The sequence below is a fragment of the Rutidosis leptorrhynchoides genome, chromosome 3 (assembly GCF_046630445.1).
Source record: "Rutidosis leptorrhynchoides isolate AG116_Rl617_1_P2 chromosome 3, CSIRO_AGI_Rlap_v1, whole genome shotgun sequence".
Classification (NCBI taxonomy): domain Eukaryota; kingdom Viridiplantae; phylum Streptophyta; class Magnoliopsida; order Asterales; family Asteraceae; genus Rutidosis; species Rutidosis leptorrhynchoides.
In genome coordinates this window covers 329,435,202-329,443,485 of record NC_092335.1, presented here as the reverse complement: position 1 = coordinate 329,443,485, position 8,284 = coordinate 329,435,202, and positions in this window count along the sequence as shown.

Here is an 8,284-nt window from a genome sequence, read left to right as displayed (position 1 = left end):
GATTTCGTTGCGAGGTTTTGACCTCTATATGAGACGTTTTTCAAAGACTGCATTCATTTTTAAACAAACCATAACCTTTATTTCATCAATAAAGGTTTAAAAAGCTTTACGTAGATTATCAAATAATGATAATCTAAAATATCCTGTTTACACACGACCATTACATAATGGTTTACAATACAAATATGTTACAACAAAATAAGTTTCTTGAATGCAGTTTTTACACAATATCATACAAGCATGGACTCCAAATCTTGTCCTTATTTAAGTATGCGACAGCGGAAGCTCTTAATAATCACCTGAGAATAAACATGCTTAAAACGTCAACAAAAATGTTGGTGAGTTATAGGTTTAACCTATATATATCAAATCGTAACAATAGACCACAAGATTTCATATTTCAATACACATCCCATACATAGAGATAAAAATCATTCATATGGTGAACACCTGGTAACCGACAATAACAAGATGCATATATAAGAATATCCCCATCATTCCGGGACACCCTTCGGATATGATATAAATTTCGAAGTACTAAAGCATCCGGTACTTTGGATGGGGTTTGTTAGGCCCAATAGATCTATCTTTAGGATTCGCGTCAATTAGGGTGTCTGTTCCCTAATTCTTAGATTACCAGACTTAATAAAAAGGGGCATATTCGATTTCGATAATTCAACCATAGAATGTAGTTTCACGTACTTGTGTCTATTTTGTAAATCATTTATAAAACCTGCATGTATTCTCATCCCAAAAATATTAGATTTTAAAAGTGGGACTATAACTCACTTTCACAGATTTTTACTTCGTCGGGAAGTAAGACTTGGCCACTGGTTGATTCACGAACCTATAACAATATATACATATATATCAAAGTATGTTCAAAATATATTTACAACACTTTTAATATATTTTGATGTTTTAAGTTTATTAAGTCAGCTGTCCTCGTTAGTAACCTACAACTAGTTGTCCACAGTTAGATGTACAGAAATAAATCGATAAATATTATCTTGAATCAATCCACGACCCAGTGTATACGTATCTCAGTATTGATCACAACTCAAACTATATATATTTTGGAATCAACCTCAACCCTGTATAGCTAACTCCAACATTCACATATAGAGTGTCTATGGTTGTTCCGAAATATATATAGATGTGTCGACATGATAGGTCGAAACATTGTATACGTGTCTATGGTATCTCAAGATTACATAATATATAATACAAGTTGATTAAGTTATGGTTGGAATAGATTTGTTACCAATTTTCACGTAGCTAAAATGAGAAAAATTATCCAATCTTGTTTTACCCATAACTTCTTCATTTTAAATCCGTTTTGAGTGAATCAAATTGCTATGGTTTCATATTGAACTCTATTTTATGAATCTAAACAAAAAAAGTATAGGTTTCTAGTCGAAAAAATAAGTTACAAGTCGTTTTTGTAAAGGTAGTCATTTCAGTCGAAAGAACGACGTCTAGATGACCATTTTAGAAAACATTCTTCCACTTTGAGTTTAACCATAATTTTTGGATATAGTTTCATGTTAATAATAAAAATCATTTTCTCAGAATAACAACTTTTAAATCAAATTTTATCATAGTTTTTAATTAACTAACCCAAAACAGCCCGCGGTGTTACTACGACGGCGTAAATCCGGTTTTACGGTGTTTTTCGTGTTTCCAGGTTTTAAATCATTAAGTTAGCATATCATATAGATATAGAACATGTGTTTAGTTGATTTTAAAAGTCAAGTTAGAAGGATTAACTTTTGTTTGCGAATAAGTTTAGAATTAACTAAACTATGTTCTAGTGATTACAAGTTTAAACCTTCGAATAAGATAGCTTTATATGTATGAATCGAATGATGTTATGAACATCATTACTACCTTAAGTTCCTTGGATGAACCTACTGGAAAAGAGAAAAATGGATCTAGCTTCAATGGATCCTTGGATGGCTCAAAGTTCTTGAAGCAAAATCATGACACGAAAACAAGTTCAAGTAAGATCATCACTTGAAATAAGATTGTTATAGTTATAGAAATTGAACCAAAGTTTGAATATGATTATTACCTTGTATTAGAATGATAACCTACTGTAAGAAACAAAGATTTCTTGAGGTTGGATGATCACCTTACAAGATTGGAAGTGAGCTAGCAAACTTGAAAGTATTCTTGATTTTATGAAACTAGAACTTTTGGAATTTATGAAGAACACTTAGAACTTGAAGATAGAACTTGAGAGAGTTCAATTAGATGAAGAAAATTGAAGAATGAAAGTGTTTGTAGGTGTTTTTGGTCGTTGGTGTATGGATTAGATATAAAGGATATGTAATTTTGTTTTCATGTAAATAAGTCATGAATGATTACTCATATTTTTGTAATCTTATGAGATATTTCATGCTAGTTGCCAAATGATGGTTCCCACATGTGTTAGGTGACTCACATGGGCTGCTAAGAGCTGATCATTGGAGTGTATATACCAATAGTACATACATCTAAAAGCTGTGTATTGTACGAGTATGAATACGGGTGCATACAAGTAGAATTGTTGATGAAACTGAACGAGAATGTAATTGTAAGCATTTTTGTTAAGTAGAAGTATTTTGATAAGTGTATTGAAGTCTTTCAAAAGTGTATAAATACATATTAAAACACTACATGTATATACATTTTAACTGAGTCGTTAAGTCATCGTTAGTCGTTACATGTAAGTGTTGTTTTGAAACCTTTAGGTTAACGATCTTGTTAAATGTTGTTAACCCAATGTTTATAATATCAAAAGAGATTTTAAATTATTATATTATCATGATATTATGATGTACGAATATCTCTTAATATGATATATATATATATATTAAATGTCGTTACAACGATAAACGTTACATATATGTCTCGTTTCAAAATCATTAAGTTAGTAGTCTTGTTTTTACATATGTAGTTCATTGTTAATATAATTAATGATATGTTTACTTATCATAATATCATGTTAACTATATATATAACCATATATATGTCATCATATAGTTTTTTTACAAGTTTTAACGTTCGTGAATCACCGGTCAACTTGGGTGGTCAATTGTCTATATGAAACCTATTTCAATTAATCAAGTCTTAACAAGTTTGATTGCTTAACATGTTGGAAACATTTAATCATGTAAACATCAATCTCAATTAATGTATATAAACATGGAAAAGTTCGGGTCACTACATATAGCAGTATTATCACAGCTGTTATTAGTGGCTTTTGGTGATCGTAAAGCAAACACAGCAGCAATAATTGTTGCTCGAATCAGCTGGAAAATAACAGAAACAGAATAGAAGTGATAATAGTGGCGTGTGGTTGTTTGATGGTATTAACAATTGCATAGCAGCAACAAATGGAATCGAGCCTGTAATGGTGTTGATGGTTTGGGTCGAAGAAGAAGAGGAATAATATGTGGTTATGGTAATCATGTTTTGAAAGTTTGGGTGATGGTGACAGTGGTCTTCAAACGAAACAATAAAGAAAATATATCGAGTGTTCTTGAGTAGTAGGAAAGCTTCTTTCAATGGTTCTAATGGTGGTTGTATTTGAATGAGGTAGAGGTGAAACACAGTTGGATATCGAAGGTTTCCTTAGTTGATGATCTTCATTGAATTGTACAAGGTTGGGGGTAATGGTAGCTAATGGGTTGTGTTTGGATGATCGATTCAAACAGAAATGATTCAGAAACTTTGCAGTAGCTATTGATGTTCTGGGTTAGGAACAAAAATATCCATGGATGGTCGTAGCAAGTGTTTCATGGTGGTACGATGATGGTGATGAAGTGGTTTGTATGAGGTGACCAATTAAAATCAGAAGAATACTGCAGTAGTTACTCTCCATGGTGATGTTATTTGGAGTTTGTTTTTCTTTTATAATTCATTTCAGAATGAACATATGTAATCTGTAGTGGATTCGATTTCATGTTGTTTGTATTATGGTAAGAGATTCAACATACATCCAATAATTGCACAGAAGGTTTGAAAAGTTTGAAAAGTGAAAGTTATGTGTAACTGAATTTGTATATACTTGCTATATTGGATTCCTTAAAAGCTAATTAGAAATAATAATTTGTTAATGCTATTAATATTAAAAAAAAGTACTAATGATAATAGTAAAAATAATAATGATAATAATATTAATAATATCATCAAGATTGTACTAATAAAAATAAAAGTAATTATAGAATTGAATATAATATTATTAATGATTATCATCATAAATTGTATTATTTTATAATAATAATAATAATATTGATAACTATAATAATAGTGATTTTAACAATTTATAATTTTAATAAGTTTAATAATGATGATAATAATAAAAATATTAATGGTATTACTAATATTATTATTTATAATATTTTTAATTTTATCAATGATAATAATAATATTAATAATAGTAATATAACAACTTATATATATATATATATATACATACACACATATCTAATTACAATTAATTGTTCGTGAATCGTCGAGAGCAGTCGAAGGGTAATTGCATTTATGAAACATTTCAAAATAGCTGAGACTCAACATTACAGACTTTGCTTATCGAGTCAAATTTATATAAAGATTAAGTTTAAATTTGATCGGAAATTCCCGGGTCATCACAGTACCTACCCGTTAAAGAAATTTCGTCCCGAAATTTGAGTGAGGTCGCCATGGCTAACAATAAATATGTTTTCCTGACGAATATGAGCTGATAAATAGAGTTTTTATCATTATTGAATAATACAGATAAAATAATTTGATTATTCGAAGAGCACGAATGAAGCTATCACAAAAGATTGAAATGAATAAATAGAGATTCGTCTTAGCTTTTGACACGGTCAAGGTTGAATTCCGGAATTCAAGGAATTTGAAGAAAATCTTCGAAATCTAAAAGATTTGATTCTTCGACGAGTAAGGAAATTAAGATCTCTATAATTAATGCGAAAATCTGCCTTGATTTCTTTGTCTGGTATTTTCACTGTAAATGAACTTCTTCCGTTCCATTACTTTCACCATTCCTATACTTTCTTCCTCTATTCCTACTTCTAAAATATTGTGGAAATGCTCCATCCAGTTCTGATTCTTGATATTTTCCTATCTATATATCTGTCATCCTTCTTTTCAATCTTCCACCAGAAAATATGTTTACTTCTACTATTGCCTTGGGATGATACAATTCTTAATTATACCGTGTCTTTATATTCCTATTCTTATTAATATTCACGGTTTGTAACTTCTGGGTTGTTGTTGGGTTTTATATCTTCCCTTATATTTCGATGTCTCTGCTTCTGTCTTTCTGTAATCATTGATATCCACAGTTAATACTCTCTCCAAGTTACTGTGTTTTATACTCCCATTGATATTTTGAAGCTTCATGCTTTTGTTTTTCTCTTCCCGACTTTAAGTCAAGCGGAATATGATCCAGAATTCGTAGATATGAAGTTTGAAATGAACATAATTAATGCTCTTAGAAAGAAATTGTAATAGCACGATCTTGATTTGGTAAATTACCAGAATATCCGAAAAGATAGAATTATTAAGAAGGCATGTCCTTAATATATTTGGAGATTGGGTAGAATGTAAGAGTCGTGTAAATGACACATGATGACGGTATGTTCTGTGAATCATCACGTTCCATTTAGAAACTCAGCATGAATTACTGTAATATAATCACGTTGATCAAGTGTCATTATATTATACTAACTCATGCTTCAGTTCCCAACACTACTTCAAAACATTCATATTTTAAACTCGAAAGTTTACAGAATATAGAAACTAACAGTTTCTATATGATGTAACACTGATAGCACGAAGAGATTAATGATTTCAGATAAGAATAGTTATGAAAATATCTTCAGAAATATGGAGGACATTTATAATGAAAGATACTATGATATCTTAGAATTTCTAATATCGAAGGATGGTGAAGAAAATTTGTCCGCAAGAGTTTGGAGTAAGGAGCAAGATATTCGCTAAATACTTCAGCAGGCATTGAATAATTTGGATTCTTTGAAGTCAAACTTATTCTTTGTGATTTGTCACGACTTCCTTCATAGTTTCGCATAATCCGCTTTTCGGTACTAAATTTTCTATTGAGTGTTTCTAATACACCATTCTTTATCATCAAACTTTTGACGGCTAAGGTCATTTACGGTTGCCTACAGTTTCTGCTGCTTCCTTCAGCTTTTTTTCAAAGTTCAATGTATTGATTCGTAAGCTGGGTGCCTTTTCAAAATTTCAGAATGAAGATCATAATTCTAAGAGATAAATGTTATAAGGATACATATAACTGTTGATGTAGATATGCTGTGAGTTTTCAAAGTACTGATAGCTGATTCTCGGTAGTTGGTATGGCAGTATTCGTTACAAGATGCGGATGAGTATATGATAGGGTTTCAATGAATAAATATAATGATTTATCAGAGAGATTTAAACCAAGAAGCAACGAGGTTGCTGGTACGTCTGCTGGTAATATGGTAAAATATGAAAGGATCCCCGGTAACAATAAAAGAGCACGTATATATATCAAGGTTATAATAAGGTTGTTTCGAACGAAAAGTCGAAGTTGACTTGTTGGACCTGTGACAAAATTGGCTAATTTGGAAAGAGATTGCAAAGTTATTTTCGATAATAATAATGCTAAAGGAATTAGCACAGCTACGCGTTAAACGTTTACTAAATTTTCGAGAGTTTTCAGGTGCATAACAATATGCATCGATCTTTTCTTCCATAGGTAATGTGCAGTTGGTTCATCCTCTCGATGGAGGTGTTTTCAAGAATCATGAAACGTTTGAACGCGGATTGTAATCATCAAGATACAAATGAGGTTTAAGATGAAATCAAGTGGCAAACTTGAAGAGTTGTTTAGTTTCATATGTTATAATCAATATTTTAATTCATTTTAAATTGTCTAATCTTGATAGTCCACAGTTGATAGTCCACAGTAACAGTCCAATAATTCATATATAGTTTAATATATAATACTTGAATTAATTAATACGTATCGTGACCCGTATACGTCTCAGACTCGATCACAACTCAAAGTATATATATTATTATAGAATCAACCTCAACCCTGTATAGAGAACTCGATCATTACTGCATATAGAGTGTCTATGGTGATTCCAAATAATATATATAGATGCGTCGATATGATATGTCAAAACTTTGTATACGTGTCCCGATATTTAAAGTGTGTAAAATAAATAACAGAAATTAAATGACGATAAATTAAATGCGTAAAGTAAATAACAGAAATTAAATGACGATAAATAAAATTGCGAGAATATAAATTGCGATAAATAAACTGCGATAAGTAAATTGCGATAATTAAATGGTAATACGGAATTAACAGTTAGCTAGGAACAGTTAGCTAGGATTTTGTTAGCGTGGATTCTTAATAGAATTTCATGTTGTTAATTAACCTGTTTCTAATCAATTTTTATTGTGTCCATTATTTCTTCATTATGCCACTTGTTGGATTCTGATAGGTCAAAATCCAAATATATAATTGGATGAATATGGTTATTCTGTGGTGAACGGATTTGTATATCTGTGGATGTAAGTAGGATAGTATATGACTATTGAAACGGATTCGAAGAACGTACAATGTAACTTATTAATGTGAAATTTAAATATCCCTCGGGTATTACCTACCCGTTAAAATATTTTCATCATTAACAGTTTGTACAAGAGGATTTTTAATTACAATCTTTATGAAAACATATTTACATATATATTTTCTTCAGATGTATTCATAGATTTAAGGAGTTAATATGATATTAAACTCATTTGCTTTTCGGTTGGAACTAGAATAAATAATCTCCAAAACTTTAGAGATTACATATTTGCCATGTCGAACGAAGATAAATGAGGTAGAACGATACGTAGAACAAATATCATACTCAAAGTACAGATGATGATATTGAAGCATGGATTGTTGATGGTACTGGTGCTGTTATTGATTGTACTGTTGATGCCGGTGATGTTGCTGAAGCTGGTACATTTTGCACCATATTCTCCGAATTGATTATTCGAGCGCGAAGTTCGTTGACTTATTACTCCATGATAATTGTCGGTCGGAACGAGCAGATGAATAAGGTTTAAAATTTTAAATAGAATATAATCGTGGCGAGATATTCGGGAACGAGGGTGAAAATGGTGTTTCAATTTGGTTCGCCGGTAAGTGCTTCAGGTTCTTCGCCAAGAGGGAAATTTGGTTGATGGAGAGTATCGCCTTCTGCGCGTCTTCATTGATTAAGTCGAC